Genomic DNA, 26,368 nt, shown 5'->3' with positions numbered 1-26,368 from the left:
CCCATCTCATTTGCTTGGCGGAAAGCGATCGGGGCTGCTTGAGTGCCTGAAGGTTTTTATGATCCGTCCAGACTACGAATGGGATCGCGGACCCTTCTAGCCAATGCCTCCAGGTGGAAAGGGCCAATTTTACTGCAGCCGCCTCTTTTTCCCAAATTGCCCAATTTCGCTCTGCCCCCGAGAATTTCTTCGACAGATAGGCCAGCGGGTGTAATTTTCCGTCCTCCCCCTCTTGGAGGATCACGGCCCCCATTGCTACGTCCGAGGAGTCTACTTGTACAGTAAATTGCTTAGAAGGGTCAGCATGGGCCAGCACTGGTTCGGACGTAAACAACAACTTTAGTTTGTCGAATGCGTCTTGGCAGGGGGGAGTCCACAGAAGGGGCGTCCCCGGGCGGCTCGCCGTTTTACCCCCTTGTTTGGTCTTCAACAAGTCAGTGAGGGGCAACGCCACTTTGGCAAAATTGGGGATGAAAGTCCTGTAAAAATTAGCGAATCCTAAGAAGCTTTGCAGTTGCCTCCTGGTGCGGGGAGGTTCCCAAGCCAGCAAGTCGCGCACCTTGCTAGGGTCCATCTCAATCCCCGCTTGGGAGACACGGAATCCCAGAAACTCCACCGCATCGCGGTGGAACTCACATTTAGACAGTTTAGCAAACAATTGGTGCTTCCGCAAGCGGTTGAGCACTTCGCGTACCAGTTCAGCATGACTCTCAACATTCTCTGAATACACAAGAATATCATCAATGTAAACTAACACCCCCTGGTACAATAAATCATGCATAATTTCATTAATCATATTCATGAACACGCCCGGAGCGCCGGCGAGGCCGAACGGCATTACGGTGTACTCAAACTGCCCCAGGGGGGTATTAAAAGCCGTTAAATATTCGTGCCCCTTCTTGATCCGAACACGGTAATAGGCTTCCCTCAAATCCAATTTCGTAAAAATCCGTGCCCTCCCCAAGTGGCCCAACAAGTCTTTTATCAGGGGGAGCGGGTAGGCATTGCAGGTGGAGACCGCGTTCAACCCACGGTAGTCAGTACACAAACGTAGCGAACCGTCTTTCTTTTTTACAAAAAGGACCGGGGCCGCCAATGAAGATGTGGCCGGTCTAATAAAACCCCTCGCCAAGTTCTTATCCAAAAATTCCCTAAGCTCCGCCATTTCCCGGGGGCTCATGGAATAAAGTTTGGCTTTGGGGAGTGGCTCCCCTTTCTTTAATTCAATGGCACAGTCAGTTTTACGGTGGGGGGGCAGTTGGTTGCACTCTACCTCCGCGAACACATCAGCAAAGTCCCGATACTCAGGAGGGAGCGCTGCCCCCCCCGATCCCAAAGCGGCCACAACCCCCGTAAGTGGGGAATCCCGCGGTCGAGTGTGCTGCTCGCAGGCGGGAGAGGTAAAGTCCACAGTCCCTTCCTTCCACTTCACTAGGGGGTCATGTTCCTTCAGCCAATCCAACCCTAACACACAAGGGAAGGCAGAATGAGGGGCTACCAAAGGCTGGATTTGCTCCCAATGTTTTTTTATGTCCAAGTCCATTGGGCGCGTTTTCGCCGTGGCCTCCCCTCCGGGAGCGCATTTCCCATCTAATTGGGTGATTGGCAAGGGTTCCCTCAGCGGCACCTTTCCCACCCCCAAAGTCTCGGCCAGTGCCGGGCTCACTAGGGATTGGGTGCACCCTGAGTCCACGATACACCGGACTCCCACTGTTTTCCCCGACTTGGGGTTGGAGAGCTTGGCAGGTAGGAGTAGCAAGGGGGAATCACTCACCACGCGTTTGCCCCTGTTGGCGGCCTGCTGGCGGGGCGCCTTTACAGCAGACCGTCCTCGTTTCCCGACTGCTCCTCGGCTTGATCCTCGTCCTCCAGCCCGCTTCCCTCCTCCGAGTCGTCCACTGCTGGCACGGCAGCCACTGGCACCAGAAGAGACTTGGCACTTTTCTTGGGAGTGGTTTTCTTGGCGGGCTGGGCTTTCGGTGGGGCGCTGCTCACGGCCCTCGGGGTCGTTGTTGCTTTTGTGGGGCAGTTTGCGAGAAAGTGCCCCGCTTGGCCACAACCCAAGCACAGCCCTTTTTCCATGCGCCGGGTGCGCTCAGACGGCTCCAACTTGGCTCGGGGCTTGGTTTTCGCCGGGGTGGAAGTTTTCGCCACGGTTTTGCCTGCCAGGACCTGTACCATCGAAGCTCGCTCCAATCGATTTTCCATCTCCCCAGCCAATTGGACCCATCCTTCGACTGTAAGCGGGTCTTCCAGGAGGAGGCATTTGTCTGCCAGAGTAGGATTGAGGCCCCCCACAAACGACAGCACGCGTTGGGGCTCCGTCCAGTCCGGCACCGAGGAAGCCAGCTCTTTAAACTCCCGGGCGTACTCGACCACTGACAACTTCCCTTGCCGGTGAGCCCTGAGTTTCTTCTCCGCGGTCTCTCGCTCGAACGGTTCCACGTACATCTGGCGCAGGGCTCTCATGAAATGGTTGTAGTCACGAATGGCTTGGGGGTGATAGCGGTACAAGTCCACAAACCACTTGGCTGCTTTGCCTTCTAGGGCTTGGCCCACGAAACGCACTTTCTCAGCGTCGTCCTGGAAAGTGAACCCCATTTCCATCATGTAGGCCTGGAGGTGCACCAGAAACGTAGGAAAATCGGAGGGGTCTCCGGAAAACTTAGCCTTGAATTTATAGGTGCTCCGCATCTCCACACCCCGGAGGTGGGCTGGTAGGCGCCCCGGGCCCCAATCCGCCGGTGCCGGGGCCGGTACTGGGGGTCTTGCACCGCGGCCGATGCCTCGTCCTCTCCCCGCCGCCACTCTTGCTCGTTCCGCTGCCCGGGCCGCCTCCGCTGCTCGCGCTGCCGCTCGCGCCGCTTCGCGCGCCGCTGCTGCCGCCGCCGCCTCGGCTCCCGCAACGTCCGCCGCCGCCGCCGCTGCTGCCGCCGCCGCTGCGTCCTCGCCTCCGTCCGCGCCGTCCCCTCCGGCTCCATCGCCGCCCGCGCCGCCTTCGTCCTCTCGCTCCTCGCCCTCGCCTTCTTGTTCTCGTTGTGCTCTCGCTCGAGCCTCTGCCTCCGCCTCGATTTCCAGCTGCGCCCTGGCCCTGGCCAACGCCTCAGCATCCGCTGCCGCTTGCGTGTCCGCCATGCCGTGCTCCCGCAGTGCAAGCCCACCACTCACTCGTCGCAGGCTGGTATCGTGCGCACCACCACCGAGCACTTCCTTCAGCAGGCGTTGCGTTCGGCGCTTCTCCTCCGGATCCAACCGACCCGAAAGATCCTGCAGCCAGTTAGTCACCCTGTCCAGCTTGTACTGCAAGTCCTGTGTCTCACCCACAGGCTCCAGCGCATAGCTAGGCAGTCCCAGGTGCTCCGGCCACCTCTCATCCCCAGTAGGGCGGTCGTATTTAGACAATCGCCTGCGCTGGGTGACGTGTCGTTCCAAAAATTCCTCGGGCCCCGGGGTTGTCCCCGAGATTGCCCGCATCATGCCCGAGCTGTGCGGGCCGGCACTCGCGCCGTCGCCCTGGGAGAGGTCCCAATCCAGGCCCTCTCCCTGCTCAGAAAAGGTATGTCCCTCGCCCTGCATTTTGCAGGTGAAAGGAGTTGTGAGATTTGACTTGATGTCAGACGCACAGGAAACTCACAACAAAACTTATTCAAAAGAAAATAGTTTTATTGATTAGCACTATACGCATTGGACTGAAAGTCAAATCTGACTCGAAGCCAGATTTGCCTCAGCTTATCAATACATTTCTCCCGCCCAAAACTTGACAGTTCCCAAGGAGGGGGGTTAGTGAGGAAAGACATATGTGAAACAACAACAGGATTCCAAACTCCCATCCTTGAGAGAATTGACAACAACCCTGTGAGCCCATAACAAGATAAGGTTAGAATAACATCACTACTCTACTTTATTGCTTACACACTACAAGGCCGGGGCTAGCAGGCGCCAGGTTCAATTAAACAATATAACTGACATGGAGGAACTCAGGCTAATTTATGACAGAGATTCTACAATCCTGACAATTTGCCTGTTGCCAATGCCTGTCCTGCCACTCTGCAGGTTACAACTAGGATCAAGTCTGCACTTTCTTTTTTATCCATTCCCATCTCGAATAAATATTTCCCATCTGCATTGAATTAGATTTCCATTTTGATTTTGGGTGCTTTACATTTTCCCTCTGCAACATACATGATTGATCTGCAGTGACCCTACCTTTCCCCTGTGATATCCAGGAGTAGATATAAGCTGCGATATTTGAAAAACCACCACCAGTATAAGTGTAGATCTCTGGTTTGTGCAAATTAACTTTCTACCTCGTGCCTGCAATGCTGATGTAGCAAAGCAGACTCCCCATTTGGACAGGGAATCAGTTCAAAGACTTCCTGGTTCCCAGCTGCAAGGATTCCCTCCCTGTTTTTAAAGTGACTGTGCCTCAGAACCCCACACTTCTCTCAGCAGAGATTTACCTCTTGGATTTATTTACCCCTCCTCTGCTGTCTCCAATCTTCTTCCCTCCCCTATTCAGGAAAAGAAAGATTCTCCTGAGCTCTGAGCTTCCCCAATCAAGTGCAGAAGGCTTTCTGTTTTAATTCATGGGGTGAAGGGGTGAATAGAGGAATACCCGAGTTCAAATCTATCTGAATTCAGCAGGAACCACAATGCAAAACAACAACAACAAAGTGCAGAATCAGCCTAAGTCTAAAGCTCATCATAGCTCTCCTATCTACTCTATAAATCCCAGCCAACACACTTATATCTTGATATTTATTTATTTATTTATTATATTTATATACCACCCTCCCCGGAGGCTCAGGGCAGTTTACATAAGAACAAAGAACAATACATAAAACAGTCTATAAACAGTCTATATTGTTGGTAGCAATGGGGAACATCATTCTGGATTAATGTTCCCACTAAGAAGTCATGTGGGGGGAACAAAGACAATGTGAATCCTAGAGAATGGGCACTTTGCCCAGACATCCAAGAAGATGAACAAACTTTGTTTCAGTATGTTCCACCAATGATGCTGTTACTCCATCTCAAGGCACAAATAAGGTATTCTACACAAATAAGCAAAGAAGGGGGATCCCTTGCCTAGACCTAGAAGCAGTGACTATAGCTCCCCAGCCATCTGTCTGCTGGCATGGTTGCTTTCGTAGCAGCAGAGTTGGCAACTGTGGATGCCAGAATAAAACAGTGGTCCACCTGCTCAGGTGTGCAATTGGGATGGTCCCCCCAGCAAGCTTAAAAGATGGTCAGTGCAGAGGGAAGCTATCTTTGCTTCTGCACTGCCAGAAGCCTTTCGCAGATAGTTTGTTGAGTTATTTACCTCAGTGTAATAATGGCGCCAATGAAGGCTCAAGTGGATGGTGGTGGAGGTCATGGGACTGGGGAACATCGGGCAGCGTGGGTTCCTGAAGGAGTGCCCTCATGGATGCAGTCAATGTAACCCACGGAGCAACTAGGTGTGCACTGGACATGGCAGCTGGATATGCACCCATGATCCAACCTACATGCTCAGGGATGGTGGAGGTGCCAGGGCAAAAGGGTCCAGCACAGAGGGAAGCCCTCTTTCTTTCTGCACCACTAGAAGACTTTCCCACCCTCACTTCCAGGTATTTGGTCTCTGATGTGTTTCTTACATGTTATTTTCTTATTTGGTTTACTAGGTTGTCATAGCTTACGTATTTTTGGGTTGGTGCATCTTAGGGGGGAGACCCCAAGGCTGCACGCCAGGCTCCACCAGGTTTGGGCTGCCTCCCTATTAGGTGGGCACATGCAAGACAGTGGCATCTCCCAGCTGGGGGAAGTCTGTATTGTGTGGCGGGTGGCTGGGGTATCTTCAGTAGAGGCTGATACCTGTAGGGATGCTCAATGGCTTCACCTCCAGGGTTCCAGCAGGCCCAAGTGATAAGGGGGAGCTTGACTTGGGTGTCACTCAGTCCCTACATGCAGGCCTATTAATGGGTTTCACCCCCAGTTTCCCCAAGGTTGGCTTCCTGTGGGACGGGGGAGTGCTTGGTGGATCCCCCCACCTGTGTGGGGCATGCACATATGCATAACAATAAAGTTGTGGCCTTTTGAGCCAGGGAATAAAACCACATGTCTGTGTGTTCTGTATGCCTGGTACTGCCCTCCCCTACCCCAGCAATTCTCTCTGGTTCTGTAAAATGTCTGGCTAGATATTGCATCATATTGTCATACAAGTTCATATTTTCTCCAATATGTTTAGGTTTGGGAGGGGAGGTATAAGTTATCGTCCCTCATCTTTATCTTTCATTTTCAGTTTTTCCTGAAAACCTGGAAGATTACTCAAGTTGTAGAAAGATCCCCTTTCTCTTCCTATGGCTTCAGTCCCCAGATTTACCTATTTTAGATTTACCTAGGTGTACCCATTTGTCTATGCATCCCCTAACTGATCCTTGCATCTAGGGACAATACTGTGGCTTGTACGTGTGAAATATCAATGACCTATCCTAGTTATTAAAAGTTTATTAATATTTTTAGGAAATAAGAAGCTTTTCAATTCATTTTGAGTTTCTAAATGAATTGATTTCATTCAGATTGTTTTTAGTCATCATGCTGTTTTTGATGGCGATTGAACAAAGAGAGTCTCATGTTTGGGGATATATTGCTCCAGTGTCAACTGTAAAAATTATCTTCCTGGAACAGAATATTAGATAAGATTGTCACTTTGTGATAAGACTTCAAACACTGCAAATTGAATTTGTGACTTCCATTGCTGCTTCTTGATGTATTCAAATCATTCTGCACAAATATGTAGGATCTTCTGAGCTTACAGTAGCTTGTTATAATTTAGTGAGTTAATATATTCAGAAATAACTTGAAATTTGATTTTTTGAAGCTAAGTTAGCATTACATGTGACATGTGTCAGGACATGGGTGCCTGTCCCAGTCTGCTGTCACTTCAATATACTGTCCTGGTTACTTTAAAATTGCTCAGTTGTTCTGTTGAGCTGCAGAGCTTGGCAAGAGGGGGAGGAAGGCTTCCAGCTTCTGTCCTGTGCCACTTCTGCCAGTGGAAATGGATACAGGGGAGCCTGTTTGCCTCTTTCTTTGGTTCCGCAATTCAGAGGGGAGCAAATCACCCCCTTCACAGCTATTTCTGATGGCAAAAATGGTGCAGAAGAAAGCCAGAAACCTTTTATTCTCTCTTAGATTCCCCCTTCCCTCCATAGCCTGACAAAGCAACAATGGGTTTTAAGGTTACCTTGCATAGTTCTTTAGTACAACAGCAAGCTGGGACAGGCACCTGTGCCCCAAATCATGATGTAACATTTCCAGGGAAATTACTTCCTCTCTCACCTTTTGCTTAGCTATTTTTAGGGATGCCCATGCACATGTAGAGCCTGTGGATTCCCCGGTTTTACAGTTCATCTCCAGGCAACAGAAATCAGTTTCCTGGAGAAAATGGCTGCTTTGAAGGATGGATTCCATAGCATTATGCTCCACTGAAGTCTCTACCCACCTCAAATCCTGCCCATTCCAAGCTCCACCCCCAAAGTCTCCAGGTATTTCTCAACCCAGAGATGGCACCCCCAGCTGTTTTAAAGGACACCGGCGGCTAGATATTCCTTTGATGACTATTGATGGCTGTTAGCTACATAATTTGAGATGTGGCTCCATTTACTTGGTGGTAGGGTTGGAGAGCAACCATAATTAGTGGCCGTGACTCACCACGGCCGCTGTTGGTGATGCGGGGGGGGGGGAGCCTATCAAAAGAAAAAGATGGCATGGGTGAGCACGCATGCACACCGCTGCAGGGGTGCAGGTGGCCTTTATAGATGCCATGTGCTCTCGTCTTTCCCTCTTTCGCACTCCACAGCTGAACTGCTTCCCTCCCCTCCCACCCATGTTTTGGGGCCTTGTTTGGAGTTTGCATTGTTGTGGTTAATGTTTGCCGCAGTTGGTTTAGGCATGTTAGGAGCCTGTTGTCAGGGAATCCAGTTTGCGCACTAGACTCCCTGGGGGCTGGGGGTCTCCTTAACGAGACCAGCAGACATACGAGCACTGCCTATCCAGTTGGGAGGTCAGGGACTCGTAGCCAAGCGACCTAAGGGGCACCAAAGTGAGGTGGATCCTGGTCGGCTCCGATGGGGTTGCTTCCCCGTGAGGGATTTCGGTCACAGAGTACCTGCTCTCTCGGCTGGGATAGAGTGGGCCCAAGGCATCCAAGGACCCTCGGGTTAAGCAGTCAGGAGGAGTCAGGCTACTTACCATGCAGGGCCAACCACTTTGGTGAAGGGTGGCACAATAATAAACGGCTGCGGCCATATTCATGCCAAAAAACGAGCTGAGTCTTCACTGGCAAAACTGCCACCCTGCTCGCCAATGATCAGATGATGTTATTTAGTGCTACGGTATGAAAAACTTCCAAGTGCCAATTTCTGCCTACTAGACCTAAAAGGTAAGGTTGCCAAGTCCAGGTTTGGAAATTCCTGGACATTTGATGTGGAGACTGAGGAGGGCAGGGTTTGAAGAGGAGAGGGTTGACAGACATAGGGCCCGTGATCTAAAGCAGCCACTTTCTTCTCTGTGGTCAGGAGATCAGCTGTAATTCCAAGGGATCTCCAGGCCTACCTCGACATTAGGAACCATACAAAAATGACAGGACAATTCCTTCCTGGCTGGTTGGCCAACCTTACTTGTGTCAGTCATATCTAACCTGATAGCAGCCAGCCTCTGGCATTTACTAAGGCTCAAAAAGTTGCACTTACTCAATGCTGATGAGTATATTTATCAAATTTCAACATTGGGGAAAGAGAAAATTGCTTTAAGTCACATTAGTCTCAATTTTATCTGCATTATTAATTTAACCAAATTTGGAATAAAGGTAATTATGCCATCCATGAACTCGAGATCTGAAAAATATTGTTGTGTTTTTCTGGTGCTCTTCCCTATATCTGAGTCCAGACACTAACTGACATACCCTGGCCAAGCAGAAGATTGCTGCAGTTGTGAAGTTCTCTCCATATGTGGGAAAGAATCACCTAGATTCCACAAAGGTATGTTTTTTTTCCAGGCCCTTGGCAGCCCTAAAATATGTGGCTGTGCCTTAATTGCTGCTATAGATATTTACCCAAAGCTCAGGTACCCTGACTATTGCCATCAAAGCAAACAGACTGGCAAGAACAAGATAGGTCCAGAAAGAAGCAAGTGGGAATTGATTTTCAACCACAAACATTCTGTATGTGACTGTATTTTGCCTGCTGGTTATCACATTATGATTGTGCTCATTGTAGGACCAACAATAACTATGATGGGTCAAGAGGTTGAGATTCCATGTCCCCTTCCGTCTAAATTAACCTAGTTGCAGCCCAAGATGAAAGACAGAGAAGTGTCCCTCTGCTAGCCAATTTCATTTTGCCTCTAGGTAAAGCCACTCTCTTCTTGACTTGCTGCCATCATTAACTGAATAGAGATTCCAGTGGGAATCTTGCGGTTTCTGGTGGAAGGGGTCGATGCATTTCAGATGGATCGGAATGTGATGGCCCCTTCGCTGATTTTCTCAATCCTAACAGTCTAGCAGCATCAGTGTGAGCGGCAGAGTCCAAAGTAGCGATTCTTAGTCTGATACAGCACCCGACTTGGTTATTCTTCTTCCATTATTTTTAGAACATTTATTTTACTGTGCCACTTCTGGTTTAGCACTACTAAGTGGAATGAATGCAAAGGTGAGAAAGAATATGGTCAGGTGCAAAGGTGAAAGGGCGGAGGGACAAACTGCTGTTTATCTAAGTTGCCACGGTGGCTTGGCAACTGCAAAATCTTTTTTGTGGGCAAAATTAAGTAATTTATTTAATGCATGGCATGGTATGTGTATAAGAGCCAGTTTGGTGTAGTGGTTAGGAGTGTGGACTTCTAATCTGGCATGCCAGGTTCGATTCTGCACTCCCCCATGTGCAGCCAGCTGGGTGACCTTGGGCTCACCAGAGCACTGATAAAACTGTTCTGACCGAGCAGTGATATCAGGGCTCTCTCAGCCTCACCCACCCCACAGGGTGTCTGTTGTGGGGAGAGGAAAGGGAAGGCTACTGTAAGCCACTTTGAGCCTCTTTTGGGTAGAGAAAAGTGGCATATAAGAACCAACTCTTCTTCTTATAATCTAGCCAGGAGATCCTAAGATTTTCTGGCAGCCAAGCAAGAGGTGTTCGGAGGTGGTTTACCATTGCCTGCCCCTGCATCATGACCCTGGCATTTCTTGGAGGCTGCTCTTCCAAGGGCTAGCCAGGGCCCTTCGTTTCTGAGATCTGATGGGATCAAGCTTGCCTGGGCTATCCAGGTCAGGTCAGGTCAGGTCAGGTCAGGTCAGGTCAAAATGTAATACGTTGTTGGGTGTTAAGTACATGTGGCGAAGTGTGCAGACAAAGCTTTTTTAGCACATCTCATATGTACAGTTCCTTGGCACTCCCTTTGGTGATAGCTTGCTTAATGATGTGCAACAACAGGGATAATAGGTATATAAAGTTTGCCAAACTGGTATTAGAGATAGAACAGTATTAAGAGGCCTTTATAAAATACTTTGTAAAGACACTTTGCACTCTGTTAGGACAACTCAGTAGCTGTATTATACTTAGAATATATGTAAGAAGACCCATATATGGGAAACAGAGCATACTAAATGGTCACTTGGGCCCATTTGTTTCCTTAAGTGTTGGTTTTATGGCTGTATTCAATGGAGAAGTACACAGATTTTCTGAGCATAATTTAGGTGCTGGAAGTGGAACGTTTATTCTCCATGTATTTCAAGTGGAATCTGTTCTCAAAATGGTCAGAGTTGTTTAGTGTAATGAAGCGTACAAGATGGAGATGAAGATTTGGACCAATGCTTTGTCTACTGGTTTGTTACACCCACTCTTCAGGGAAATAGACAGCATTGTTTGAAAACAGTGTTTCCATAGAACTCAAGTGGGCAAAAAGCTTCTCAAAATAACTTTTCTTCTGATTTTACATTTCTTACAACTCTCAAATGCCTGGGGATACTAGTTAAACTGAGTCCTGCAGAAAAAGAAGAAGGGGAGGGGGAGATTTCTCAGATGTTGACATCTCTTGGGCAAAAAATGCTGAGCTGCCTGTGGGCCATTGTTACATACCCCTTCCAAGGGTTGAGGCAAAGCCTAATTTAGGGAAGGGAGGCCCATTTCCATGGTTCTCAAATGTCTGGATGGATTAGTTGCCTAAAGTCCCTGATCTGTTTTGTAATGCTTGTAATATCTCATTTGGATTCCATCTGAGTGCCTAGGAAGATTTTCCTTTCACATAATCTCACAAGAGAAAAACATAATCTGAATTAGCAGGCGTTCTTGCTTGCAAGAATAGGGACTCTGAATGTATTTGAGATGTAACCCCAAAAAATATTATCTGACGGAGAGGCTGATTCTGTGAAGGCAAAGGGGTTGCAGGTTACAGTTGATGAGCAATTGGGATGTGAGTGTCCTGCATAGTGCAGGGGGTTGGACTAGATGAGCCATGAGGTCCCTTCCAACTCTATGATTCTATGATTCTATCCTAGGTATGTGGTCACTCACCAATTAAGCCCTGTCATCAAAGCCAAGGCATGACATATGTTCTATAAATATGATTAGAGTCGTCATACAGAACTTCAAGTTAGGGTAGGAAGGTGTGTATGTATGTGTGTGTGTGTGTGTGTGTGTGTGTGTGTGTGTGGCATCAAGTCGCAGCCAATTATGACAACTCTGTAGGATTTTCAAGGCAAGAGACTAACAGATTTGCCATTGGATTTCTCTTCATAGTGACCCTGAAATTCCTTAGTGGCTTCTCATCCAAACACTAATCTGAGTTTACCATATTTAACTTCTGAGATCAGATGAGATTGGGCTAGCCGAGGCCATAATTATAGAGAAGAGGTGTTGATTATCAATACAATAAACTATTTCTTTCAACATACTCATTACCATGATATGGGGTTTCCAGCCAACCTGAAGAAAAATGACTTGGCCCTTTAGAGGAAGTCTAATTGGATGCAAATTATCAGGTGATGTTATTTACCTCCACGGCATTAATAGCTTCAGCTATATGAAACCTTTATTATAGGGACAAGGTGTTTTTCTCGAGGCCTGTTGGCAACCCTATCTATTGTCTGTCAATTAGTTTGCTATTTAGTGGGACAAGTATAAGAAAAATGAGGTTTCCTTGCTAAGAAAGTAACTGTATCTGATCCTGATAAAATTTTGGCTGTTTCTGGTTACTTGACTAATGTTAACATATCTAGTTTGGTGTAGTGGTTAGGAGTGCGGTCTTCTAATCTGGCATGCCGGGTTCGATTCTGCACTCTCCCACATGCAACCAGCTGGGTGACCTTGGGCTGGCCATGGCACTGATAAAACTGTTCTGACCGGGCAGTGATATCAGGGCTCTCTCAGCCTCACCCACCCCACAGGGTGTCTGTTGTGGGGAGAGGAATGGGAAGGCGACTGTAAGCCGCTTTGAGCCTACTTCGGGTAGGGAAAAGCGGCATATAAAAACCAACTCTTCTTCTTCTTCTTCTTTTTCTTCTAATTATCAACAGGCTTGCAGAAAAATCTGAAATCTTAAAAACATATTGGGTATTTAACCAAATGCATTGTATATGACACGCAAGAACAGGACATGCAAGTTCCTTTAAGAAATGGAAGTGCCCTGCAGTGATCATTATGGAGTTGCTAGGCAACCACAGCAGTATAACCAGCCTTCATGCCTTATTTTTGTTAGTATAGGGCAAAAGGAGGGCCATTTTCAGAGTTGGTTTTGTCCTTTGAAGCAGGGGTAGTCAACCTGTGGTCCTCCAGATGTTCGTGGACTACAATTCCCATGAGCCCCTGCCAGCAAATGCTGGCAGGGGCTCGTGGGAATTGTAGTCCACGAACATCTGGAGGACCACAGGTTGACTACCCCTACTTTGAAGGACACATTAGGGCTGGAATAGACCACTAGGTGACTTGTTATCATGGGACCTGCATGACTCACCCATTAAATCCTTTAAAAAATCAAAAACAGATTGGTTGTTTTAAAGCCCCCAAAACTATAGAAGCAGTGACTATAGTTTTTATGATCTCGCTGTGCCGTGAGCTGATCAGATAAGGACTGGAACCTCCTTTCTAACATTTTTCGATTATATTAAAAATAACATAGTTTAGAAATGGGAGTCTGCCAGCTTTAAAACCAGGAAGACTGAACTTCCTTTTCATAGGCACAGACCTCCCTACGCTTAGAAGCGTTTCAGAACTACCAGTGAAATATTTTATAGTTCACTCAATTATGCAGAAGCACATATAGAAAATAGGTTAAGAGACTCGCACCTCAGAAAACGTAGATCAAAGATGCAGAGTCCAAAATGGTGTGTGTGTGGGGGGGAGATACGCTAGCATAAAAGTCAGACAAAGAGGGTGAAAAGAGCAAATGAGAAGTCAGAGAGTAATATGTCAGAAAGAAAGAAAAAAACACCTTGCAGAACAGTGCAAACTTGACTCCAGGAAAGAATAATATACTTAGCTGTGTCAGCTGTGCACACTCCTTGCCCTCTCTCTCTCTCTCTCTATTTTTTAAAAGAATCACCAACAACTTTGTTGTGCTCTGAAGGCTGCATGGAAAACAGAGTTAAGTGCTTCATTAAATTCTACATGACTGGATTTCAGTTGGCTTTACAGTGGGACAATGAGCAGCTGTGACTTACCACGGCCGCCATTTAACAAGGCAGGTAGCAGGCAGGAGACACGGCGGAGCAGCAGGCAGGTGGGCGTGCATGCTGCGCGCACGTGGTGGCAAAAATGTGAGGCGCGTGGGTGCGCGCCTATAAGTAGCCGCCTCGTGCCCTGAGCCCACCTCTTTGCCTGTGCTGCCCCGGAGCAGCTACCCACCCTCCCAGCCTAGTAGTCATGTTAGACTTGTTATGTTAAGGCATCAAATTACCCTTCAGGTTAATATTGTTCTTGTCACAGCTACGGTTTGACACACGAGAGGGAGCCATTGGCAGGGAGGCCATTAAGAGACAGGCATTCGAGCATGGCTATTCCCGTCTGGGAGGCCAGGGGATCTATGCCAAGTGACCCTGGGGATGGCCAAACGAGGTGGACGTCTGGTGGCCCCTCCAATAGGGTCACTTCCCCGGGATGAGAGTCCAGGAGCAAGGGGTCTGCTCTCCCGGCTGGGAAAGCAGCAAGCCCTAGGGTGCTCCTGGGCTCCAATAATGAGCAGCCAGATGGCTGAGGGTGTGTGGGCTCCCATCTCGTGCTGGGCCAACCCTCTTGGGGAGGGGATTCAATAAAGCTGTGGCCTTATTTACTGCCACTGTGAGTCACATCTCATTAGCCTGATGCCACACTGCCAGATAATGGCATACAGTTCCACGGTCGGGTTCACCTGAGAAGCAGTAGCAGCACAAATGGCATATGTTGAACAGACCTTCTTTGTAATCCTACAACTATCCATTATTTCTTATAATAAAGAAACAGATTATTTGGTCTGTTCTTATCACAGGAAATAATAGAAGTTGCATGTGGACACCCTCTTTGCAACTTCAGGAGTTCTTTTGAGGAGAGGCTGCCACAGCTTTGCTGCAAGTTTGGTGCCTCTACCTCAAACCATCACCATTCCAGAGCCTGGAAAAGATGGAGAGGGGAGAGCCCCATAGATCTGAGTGGCAACATTGGTTTCAGTGATGTCAGATTTGATTTGACTGAGTCAAAACTACACTATAGGTGCTTCAGATGAATCTATTCAGGCCTGACCTTCTTCTCCTTGCACATGCCTAAAAGTGGATTAAAGGTAAAGGTAAAGGTATCCCCTGTGCAAGCACTGGGTCATGTCTGACCCTTGGGGTGATACCCTCTTGCGTTTTCATGGCAGACTCAATACGGGGAGGTTTGCCAGTGCCTTCCCCAGTCATTACCGTTCCCCCCCCCCCCCCAGAAAGCTGGGTACTCATTTTACCGACCTCGGAAGGATGGAAGGCTGAGTCAACCTTGTGCTGGCTGTTGGGATTGAACTCATAGCCTCATGGTCAGAGCATCAGACAGCATGTCTGCTGCCTTACCGCTCTGCGCCACAAGAGGCTCTAAGGGCCATTTCGCACGGCTTCAAAGTAGCAGAATGGTTGCTATTTGGAAACGCTACTAATTTGACATAACCCACGACGTCGTAGACAATCTGCAACAATCCTGAAACCAATCAGCAAAAAGCGCTTCGTTGTGGCGCTTTCAGGGGAATCCAGAAAAGTGGATTCACCCTCCGGATAGCGATACACTCCTGCAACCAATCTGCAACAGTAGCGCTAAAGACCTGTGCGTTACCATTGTTGCTGGTTCTTCAAAGTCCCTCCCCCTGGCTCTCTCCTCCAAACTTCCGGCGAAGCGATCGCCATTTTTTTTTCTCCGAGCGAGCGGGGATAAACGCACCGGCGAGCCTCTTTCTGTTTAGAGGCTTCCCTGGCTTCAGTCCTTCACCTTTAGTCACTAAGCACAAACAACTGAAAAGCCCGTTTGCTGAAATAAAGTCCCTTTATTTTTTACAAATAAATTCAGCCGAAAATCGTGCCCGTGAGAGGGGGGGGGGATTTTTTTTTTTATCACTCGAGGCAGCGTGCAAATGATCATACAATCAAACGGCAGCTCACATTAGGCAGCTGGATGGGTCTCTCCGTAGCAACGAATCTACCTAGATTCATTGCTATGGGTCGTTTTTTTTTTTTAAAAAACCTTTCTTAAAGGGAAAGGGGCTGTTTGGGAGCATGCTAACGGCTGCCCATTGGCTGCTTGACGGCCAGGGGCGGGACGAGCTTGGCAATAGCGCTTCCTTTCTAGCGATTTCTGCCGAGACCGGAAGCCTGTGGGAAACGCTAAAAAACGCAACTGATTCCACTACAAAGGCAGGTATGCATAACGACGAATTCCACTATTTTAAATGGCGATTTTTCATTCCGCAAACAATTTGCAACAAAGATCCCTGTGCGAAAAGGCCCTAAAAGTAGATTACATAGTATAAATCATTACAGTCTGTAATCCCAGGAGTAGATTACATAGTATAAATCATTACAGTCTGTAATCCCAGGATTAAAGATATCTGAAAAGCACAGACTATTAGACATGGTTCCAGTATGCACCCATTGCAGCACAATGGTATTACATGAGTAGAAACGAATGCAGGAAGAGCAGGATGCTATATACAGCAAACAGATATCCTATGCATGGTAGAAGAAGTAGAAGTAGAAGTAGAAGTAGAAGTAGAAGTAGTAAAGGAAGAGGAAGAGGAAGAGGAGTTGGTTCTTATATGCCGCTTTTCCCTACCCAAAGGAGGCTCAAAGTGGCTTACATTCGCCTTCCCATTCCTCTCCCCACAACAGACACCCTGTGGGGTGGGTGAGGCTGAGAGAGCGCTGGTATCACTGCTCGGTCAGAACAGTTTTATCAGTGACATGGTGAGCCCAAGGTGACCCAGCTGGCTGCATGTGGGGGAGCGCAGAATCGAACATGGCATGCCAGATTAGAAGTCCGCACTCCTAACCGCTACACCAAACTGGCTCACTACACCTAACCATTACACCAAACTACACCAAACTGGTAGTGTAGTCCATAGTTCATAAAGCACCTTCCTGAATAATACTGCTCTAGCATATCCCTATTGACTTTGTAGAAATGCCCTCCTGAACAGTAAAGTTTTACATGGTGTGTGGAATGACAGAAGTGCGGGAGTGTTCCTGACCTCTCAGGGGGCCACAACAGAGAAAGTAGGTGTACAGGCAGTAGTTGATCCTGCCCATTTGACTGAGCGCACACAAAGTAGGGGTCAGGAGGGGACTTCCTTGGTGCTGAGAAGCATCAACTGATACTTTGATGGGTTTTGTGGTGTATGAAGCTGCCTCAGGCTGAATGCAGATCTTTCACACCACCTCCTCCCTGCTAGCTATTGAACATTCAACCCTGTAAATGCACAGCAGAAGCCCTACCTCTGAGCCATAGCCCCTTCCTATGAGAGGGGGATGAGGACTGGAATATCTTGGTACCATAGTTTGGCTGTGCAGGTGAAGATAAATGAGGCCAGAAGTGATGATGACAGACCATGGAGCCAGGGTGAAGCTGCAGAGCTAAGCATAATGCTAGTAGCCCAAACAAGGCTACCCTAGAGTGGCAACAGACCCTAAATAGAGAAAGAAGCATTTAATATTATGCAGGTCAGACAAACTTGCATCTTGTGTTTCTGTATTTGTACGCAGGGGTGATCTCCTCCATCATATCAACACCATTAATTTTACAAAAACTTTTCTTTGAACTTCATGTGCATAGAACACATAACTGGATCTTTTTGTGCTCCCTCTAGTGGTTGTTTCTAGCAAATGGCTACAGATTGTGTGACATTAGCCTATTCTGCATGTATTGGATAATGCACTTTCAGTAGCTCAGGGCTTCTTATGTTGGGCTCCCTCCCCATTTCATCCTCCCTATCAGCCCTGTAAGGTAAGGCAGGCTGACAACGTGCTTGTCCTGGGATCTAGTGACTGAATTCATGACAGTACAGGGATTCAAACCCAGGTCTGATGCTCTGACTACTAGACCACACTGGCTCTGTCACTGAGGCCACATTGTGCCCTCCATCCGACATGTTATTTCGCTAAAATGTACTAAATAAACACAAATGATACATTTTGTGTGTTTATAATAGAATCAATTTGTGTTGCATTTCACATGCAAGGCTGTGTTTCCCGCTATGGAGAGTCTGCTTGTAGGGAAGAAATGTCTTCTCTGAAGCATCCCATGGACGTTTTTAAATAGAGAGAATTTCTCCCATGCAACTTTAAAATCGGCAACCAATAGAACATGTCAGACCATCCCTCAATATTTTATCAAATAAGCTTTTGATTTTTTTTTAAACCACACCAAGCTCTCTGTCCTCTGGATATCCCATCCCATACATCTATAAACTGTAGTCATTTTACAGCACAGTGATTGAAAAAGACTGTCTTCTCCCCAACATTAATCACAAAGTTTAGTGAAATTCTGGTAAGACCTGATCCTCGCACTAAGATTGCCTGTCAGAAGTTGACTGCTTAATATTTTTCCCCACTATCCACGGCAAGATTCCAAGGCCAGCATAGAGGATTAAAATCCTACTCTTGCTTTATATTTTCCTATATCCTTTCTTAAGGCTTTTATCTATAAGCATTTCCTCCCTGGTTTAAACATTTAAACTAAATAAAGATGCCTATCTAAGGCCAGGAAGAAAAGCAACTAAGCAAACTTAAAAAAAAATCCAGCTAAACTCCGAAAATACCTAGAAACTAATATATGGCCTGTTGCAACAGTTAATGACATGGTGTCATATCAGTCTGTTTGAGTGGCCTGTCCCTTTCCTCGTGCCCTTGAAGGAGATAAAAGACTAAACATTATTACTATATTTTCAGACCTCATACAGTGAGTCTGATTTGTGTAAGGAAATAGCGTTCCTTGACAGAATATTTTGATACTATCTTGTTTGGAGTCTGGTTTCCAGTGGATTTTATATATCCTGTTCTTTTTCAGGATTATCAGATCTCTCCCATGTTCTCTTTAAGCAGCAATAATGATCAGCAATATAGCTTGTCCTTTTTTGGATTATTATATAGGTCATATATATTCTCCACAGCTGTCTTGTTCGTTCCTCCCCCTTCTCCTTGAACTGTTGCAGAATTTATGTTCTTGGAGATGGCTGCCTTTGCTTAGAGCGGCTCTTTAGAGTTATGAATATCTCAGGTAATTCCACAATGTAAATATTGCAAAGAGAAAGATTACTTAGTGCCTCCAGGCTCAAATTAGGATTGACATTTCATTATAAAGCACTCCTTGGTGAGGAAACTTTGAGATCCTTACAAACTGCCTGTGGTTGTCATTGGCACAAACGTGCTAAGGACAGAAACTTTGCTGTGGGGCGGGGGGGGGGCGTGCTTGTGAAACTCCCCCCATGCAAAATTTCCCCTGAGGCTTGGGGTTCAAAGTTGGTAGTGGAAAGTGCTATTCAATGGTAGTTTGCCATTGCCTGCCTCTGCAAGCCCACTCCATGAGCCCAGTGCTTAGCTTCCGAGATCTGATGAGATCCAGCTACCCAGTTCTCTGTTCAAAGTTACCTGACCTTATTTGTGGAATTAGTTATTCTGCTAAATCTGGTTTACAAATTCAGCCTGGAAGGATGGCTCATCTCTAAACTGCTCCTGCAGAGCAGTAAAAATAATAAAACAGTAAGGGGTAGGTGGGAGGAGAAAGGGGCAGGGTGAGTCCATGATAAAAACTTGGAGGGGCCAATCAGGAGTCGCGAAGTGTCACATCGGGGCCAAGTGGCCAATAGCACGACTCCCCATTGGCTACTTGGCCCGTCCTGGACTGCCCGGTGAGTTGGCCAGGGGAAAAGATTATTTTTCCGGCAGCAAGGCCGGGACCTTAGGTGGGGAGAGGGGTGGCGGCGGGAAGGCTTCGACGCGCCCTGAAGAGCAGGCCCGCCGCATCGGAGACGCACGTCGACACCAGGACGCCGGGGAAAGCCAACACCGCTGCAAGAAAACCAGGCTTGACACTTCGGGCCTGCTCCTTTTGCTGCGCCATGCCCGGGGGTGAGGGGGGCAGGGAAGGCTTCAACACGCTCCAAAGAGCAGGCCCGGTGCGTCAGAGAGGCGCCGGGCTTGCTCCTGTCACTGCGTCAAAACCGGCAGATTGAGGGGAAGGGGCCGTCTGGGACACCGCAGTGGGGGGGGGGCCAGAAGCAGCCCTGTGAGCCCCCCCGCCCCACTGGCACCCATACTAGTGCCCATTGTATTTAAGAATACAATGGGCTTTGCCCCTAGTTACTTCCATAATTTAGGTAACCCTTTCCATCACAGAGCTTTAATGTTGGCCGGGATGAATGTTCTCCCCTCAAAGGTGTTAGTTGGGAGATATCAGCAGGTTCTCTTTCAAGAGAGGCTACGTTTCTGTTCTGACACAACTTAACACATCATTCTAGACAGCCAGCCTCATGAGGTTCCCCGTAAAGAACTCCTTTCCCTTTATTACATTCCAAAAGACTTGTAAATAAGGGAAGTATGTTCCAATATCTGTTAAATGACCATCCAGCTGAGATTACAGCCACAGTCACTAAAATTTTAGCTGAAGTACTTATAGCCAGAAGTAAACTCTTTTAGTGTATTACTGTTTTATTTGTTTTGCTGTTGTCTGTTTATCTGACCTTCTGCCATATATACTTTGTGATATTCTTGTATATCAATAAAAATGAGTGAATGAACAAATAAATGAATGAATGAATGAGCTGCCATTTTCCCACTGATTTATTTTTAAAGTTTCTGACTACTGTGCAAGCAGTTTGCCTCCATTTGCCTTTTTGTTGTTGCTTGCAGGTGTGCATAAGCATGTGCATATATTAATTAAAATGAAGACTGTTTGAAACATCAACTAGCTCAGTTTATGTCCTGTTTTCTGGTCTCATGAACACAGAGCTGTTTTTTCAAGGATGGGTTCAGTTGTTCATTGACCCACATGTGGTTATTCAGCCTCTTCATGGCATTCCTTCCTAGCCATGCAGTTCAGTGCAATGGGTGTTTTATGCATCTGCATGCTCACACAGCCCAATTGAGTTCCACCCACCTACCCACCCACTCAACCCATCATTGTTCTGTTCAGCAGGCAATTATTTAAATAGACCAGGATTTCTCAACTAGGGTTTCATGAAACCCTGGAGTTTCTTGACAATGAACAGAAGTTAATTAATTTTTGGAGCTAAAACAGTTCTGCGGGGCCTGCAAAAGGCAGCTCTTCCATCAGGCATTTAGTTGAGGCCGAGCAAAACCAGGAACATCTCCAGGGCCCCTGCTCCCTCCCTCCCAGTAATCTGCTCATGCTTTCTTCACCTGGACCTGTTTGCATTGTTGTAGTTACCATTGTTACAGTTATTAATGTTAATATTATTATTGTAGCGGTTATCTATATGTTATGGAAAAACTAAGTACCTTATATTGTTCTGTGTTTTATGTAAACTGCCCTGAGCCTCAGGGGAGGGCAGTATACACGCACACACATACACATTTGTTAAAACATTTATTGGGTGATATGATGACTTGCCCCACCTCCCCTAATGACCAATGATGGACCTGGAGGGTGTGGGGAGGGGCCCCCAGTGGGTATGTACACAGCTATGCTTCCCAACCAAATTCTGCATGATTGTACCACTTCTAGGGTTTCTTGAAGCCTGAAGAATGCTTCAGGGGTTTTTCAATGGCAAAAGGTTTGCGAAAAGCTGAAATAGACAATTAAATCAGTCACAGAACATATAAATCAATCATAAATGAATGCTGCATTTCAATAAAATTCATCACATCAGGTTTGTCTGTGTAGCACCAAATGTGAATGGCTGCTGAACAATTAGAATTGGCAACATTTTGCAATGACTTAGTACAACCCTGTCTAATAAGCATTTGAGGCTGTTTGGGATGCAGCGAACAAGTTATAGTCAGCTCATGTCTGATTGACAACTTTGAACATCATAAGAGCCATATAAGTTGGACTTATGATCGCATTTGTGGTGGAATTCAAAGCATTCCTAATTAAGAGTCGGCAAAGGAAGAAGGTTGCTTCAGTCATATGATCACATAAAAATTTCCTTTTTTGATATTGCACATTTGTGAGTAATTCCAGAAGGTCTGTTCTGAGTTGGTTGAGCCCTTTGACATAGTTACTGTGATGAAAGATACTTCTGAGCACTGCTGATAAAGAATGTGTTCACGAACTATGGAAGCAGTGATTTCTGCTAACAAATTCCAACCTAGACTGTCCATTATATAGTGACTTCTTGAGGAATCCTAATGTTTTAGTGAGGCACATAAATGGGGCTCACAGGTTCAAAAGTGGTCTTTTTGATTGCGGAAAAGAAGTTAAGCATGAGTATAGTCATGTGTACTGCAGAATATTATGGCATTGGGAATCAGGTCTCACTAATTCAAGAGGTAACAGGAAGAGTGAAAAGAACAATAAGTCAAAGAGAAACTTGTCAGAAAGCCAGAGTGGTGTAGAGGTTTCGAGTGGCAGACTCTAATCTGGAGAACCGTTTTTCTTCCTCGCTCCTCCATGTGCAGCCAACTGGGTGACTTTGGGCCAGTCTGGGTCTCTCAGAACTCTCTCAGCCTCACCTACCTCACAGGGCATCTGTTGTGGGGAGAAGAAAGTAAAGTAAAGGTGTTTGTAAACTGCTTTAGGACTCTTTTGTGTAGTGAAAAGCAGGGTTTAAAAAAACCTGCTATTCTCTGTCTTCGTCAAAGGACATGCTTATCCACACAAATGTGGGAGATAAGAGGGAGGGGTCCTTCCCTTCAGGGTATGCACAGAAGTTGCTGGCCTGAAGAAAATACTCAAAAGCACTTGAGGGAGGACTATGTAAGAGTCAAAGAAATGGGGAGGGGGGAATCCGTTCAATGTTGAAAACAATTGTAAAGAAAGTTTGGATAAAAATGTATCCCAGGAAGATAGGGAAACACAAGACGGAAATACACTCACCATCTTGGGGACAAGAAGAGAAATAAATGCCTGAAGGCATGAGGAAATGGTTGCAAGGATCATCTGAAGTGAAACCACACGTGGAAAGAACCATTGCTGATATTTTGAGTTTATTCCTTACAGAACCCTGGAGAAGTGAAAAAGGCACAGTTGAGAGAGAAAGTGGCAGGAAATAATTTTTTAACAAATGTGATGGGGAAGGACAGCAAGATCAGCCCCATGCAGAGTAATGTGAATTGTGTATAATAATAATGAATAAAGAGATACTGAGTCTCAAGATTTTGCTTCAATTAATGCATCATTGCCTACACTTTTAAAGCCTTTATATTATCATCAGTGTTTCATTATACTGTATTTCTTCATAGATTAAATGTTAGTGGATATGTTGGATGTATTTTTCTAGTGTTTAATTTGAGCCATTTTCTGTTTAACGTCTGGGGATCTTGTAATGATTATATTGCCATGCATTCATTTTATTTCTGTTGAACACAGGGCAGGACAGATATCATAGCGACTTGGACATGAAGTGGTCATGGCAGGCAGCCACTATAGAAGAGTTTCCAGTGCCTTTTAACTTTAAAAAAAATGGATACAAGCTTTTAAATCATGTGCTTGTGCAAATTGCCTAATACTTCATTATCTCAAATGTATCATCTCTAAATGTCTTCAAGGCAGAATTCCTTTTTCATTGATGCTTATGTGGTGTGGAGAGTCACTGTGGTGTAGTGGTTAAGAGTAGTGGATTCTAATCTGGAGAACCAAGTTGGATTTCCCACTCCCACTTGAAGCCTGCTGGGTGACCTTGGGCCAGTCACAGTCTCTCTCAGAACTCTCTCAGCTCCACCTACCTCCCAAGCTGCCAGTTCTGGGGAGAGGAAGGAAAAGGCAATTATAAATCACTTAGAGACTTTTTAGGGCAGCAAAAAGTGGGCTATAAAAAACAACTCTTCTCATCTTCTACTACAGCACCATAGAGTCTCAGCTGATATCAGATAGACTGCCTAGCTCAGGGTAGTACACAATAGGCAAGAGGTGGCTTATTCCATCCATGGTCTACTCCCAAGATGGATGATTCTGCATACAGACACTTTGGCCCAGCCATCCAAGTCCCCTGATGTGCTGGCACTATTACCTTTAGAGAGGGATCTTGATGTAGAGCTATTCTGCCACAAATCCACCGACAGTTGCTTGATTGCACGAATTACTCTAAATGTGTGTGACAATATTAAAAAGTGTCAGGAGCTGGTTGCATAGGTTAGACCACTCTTCTAAAATCTTACATGTAGTAATCATTTCATGTCTTATTTTTAGGTTGCCTCAGAACAATGGAAGAAACCCTATAGGCACCAAAGATTCTGTATGCTTTCTATGATGAAGACAAGAACAAACATATCAGGAGCAAAGCTCAAGGAAAGAAGCTTCAAAAGATAAATAAAGCTGCTTCTAAACAGGTACGATGCTTTGGTATAAATATATATATGTCTTTATTCACAATTCTACATGTTTATTCTTAACACTATTTCGCTCCCTTATATATTTGGGAAACAGCTTCCTTGGAAGAGACTGTCCAGGGTTCTGTCCATCCAGCTCCCACCCTCCCTCCTTGCCTGCTAGAAGCCTTGTGGCTGCGGCCTCCATTGTCTCCCATGAGGAGAGAGGCAGCAACAGGGCTCCACACATACGCTCCTGCTGGGAGGGAGCTGGGGGGGGGGGGAGTTTGCAGCCTGCCCTGTTGCTACCACGGGGGGGAGGGACTTCCCACTTCTTACCACAGCAACAGCGCTTCCTGGCCCAAAGGGAGCCTCCCACGGCAGAGCCACTACTGCGGCCGGGGGTGAGAACTTCCCACTCCCTTTAGCCCACTTTGTGGGCCAAAGGGAGCTGCGGCCACCCTCTCATGCCCTCCTGCCTGCCACCCCTTTCAAAGCCCATTTTTAAATGGGCTTTGATACTAGTTGTACCATATTTTCCATAGAAAATTATATTGTCTTAACTGAAGGTATCCATTTTCTTCATATACCCTGTTACAACAAAAAGAAAGAGACCAGCTGCAAGTTAACAACCCTGATCTGGATAGGACAGGGTAACCTGAATTTGCCAGTTCTTAGAAGCTGAGCAGGGATCATTTTCACATGCAGGTGTAAAATGCACACCACCTCCTGCTTGCAAACACACAATAGTAAACTGCCTGATGGGAGACCCCTCCCACATTATCTTGCCGTCTTGTGGCTTTTTGCTTCCCAACAAGGCAGTGGAGAAGCCAGAAGCATGGACAACCCAAAGTTTCCCCCCAGCTCCTTAGGTTGTCAATTGATGCAAGCCACCAATCCCTTCGGAGCAGTGGTTTTGGGAACTCACTTCCATCTCCCCCCCCCCCCCCAAATCCCAAAATTAGTTTAAAAAAAACATTTCCGTGTTGCCACAGGGACCTGCCACAACAATAAAACATTTCTTTAGATCTCTTTTTAGGATTCTTTGTATAATGGTCTGTGTTTATGTTCAGGTAGATTTGTGTTAGGCTGGCCATGGTAATTGGACCCTGATGGTTGAGTGTTCACAATAAAAATTTAAACCATAGAGCAGTGGTCCCCAACCTTTTTATCACCAGGGACCGATCAACACTTGACAATTTTACTGAGGCCCGGGGGGGGGGGGCGGTTAGTCTTTTGCCAACGGACGTCACCACCGCCAGACCCCTGCTCCACTTGTTTTCCCACCAGTGCCCCTGACTTCCCACCGCCTGCTGAGGAGCGCTGCCAGCAGCAGCTGCGCAGTGCCATGCTGAGGGGGAGCCCCAACCATGGCGGCCACTGGAGAGCACCAAAGGTGAGCCGGTGGCAGAGTGGCAGGGCAGCCCCCGAGGCAGCAGCCGGGGAGGAAGATGAGGAGGAGCCGTGGCCCGGTACCAACTGATCCACGGACCAGTACTGGTCCCAGGACCGGGGGTTGGGGACCACTGCCATAGAGCACGGATGCTAAGCCAAGGGATGCTTCATCACATGCCCCCCCTTTCCCCATTAATACCCCACCAACAGAAAACACAAGCAGGGATGTGTTTTGGATTGGGTCGCTGCCCGATTCCAATATTTCTGTGCACACTGAACAGAACATATGATTTGAACTGAGGACCTGTCACTTTGTGGTCCTGTAGCAATGTGGACCGTACCATTCTTAAAAAAATATTGCAGTAAGGAAATGCAGAGGGGAGGGTGGGAGTGAAGGTGGGCAAAACACTACCAAGACTGTCGCACTTTTCTCCATTCACAGAGGCTTGCCCCAGTTTGTGCCCTGATTTGTAGAGCGAGAAGGAAGGTGGAAACAGATTCTACCACTTTCTCTTATCGCACAGCAAACATACCCACACCACCAACTGGAGAGCTACAAGTTGCTACCAATGTCATGAGGAAGCAGCATTAAAACCTGCAAACAATGAGTGGCCGAGCAGGGGGAAATTACTTGTGTGGAAATGGTCAGGGTTTGCCTTGGTTAGTACTTCGATGGGAGACCTCCAAGGGAAACTAGGGTTGGGATGGAGAAGCAGGCAATGGTAGACCACCTGTAAACACCTCTTGCCTTGAAAACTCCACAGGGCTGCTATAAGTCAGCTGTGACTTAAATTTGCTGTGACTTTCCCAAAGGGGATATTTTGAAGAAAAGGGTCTGGTCAAGGGAACAGTTTTGATGACTCCCACAGTGATCAGTGGCCTTCTACTTGCCTAGCAGCAGGCAGTGTTGTTGAGAGAAGGACTAGCTTGTTTGATCACAAGCAATTCCTCCCAAAGTAGATGTTTGTTTGTTTTTTATATAAAGATTTTTTTTAAATTAAAGCTGATTTATTGCAAGAAATCAACATG

The 26,368-nt window shown here is 46.8% G+C and overlaps 1 protein-coding gene across 1 annotated transcript in view; it reads left to right on the top strand.

Annotated features, from left to right (window-relative positions):
- DLC1 (DLC1 Rho GTPase activating protein) overlaps positions 1–26,368 on the top strand; it is a 415,065-nt gene that overhangs the window by 36,606 nt on the left and 352,091 nt on the right. The window contains exon 2 of the mRNA XM_077302061.1: positions 23,826–23,965. The gene's annotated coding sequence lies outside the window, so the exon portion shown is untranslated. The remainder of the gene's footprint in view (positions 1–23,825; positions 23,966–26,368) is intronic.

The sequence above is a fragment of the Paroedura picta genome, chromosome 10 (genome assembly GCF_049243985.1).
Source record: "Paroedura picta isolate Pp20150507F chromosome 10, Ppicta_v3.0, whole genome shotgun sequence".
Classification (NCBI taxonomy): Eukaryota; Metazoa; Chordata; class Lepidosauria; order Squamata; family Gekkonidae; genus Paroedura; species Paroedura picta.
Note: the sequence above shows the minus strand (reverse complement) of the source record. Positions and strands in the feature narration are given on the sequence as shown.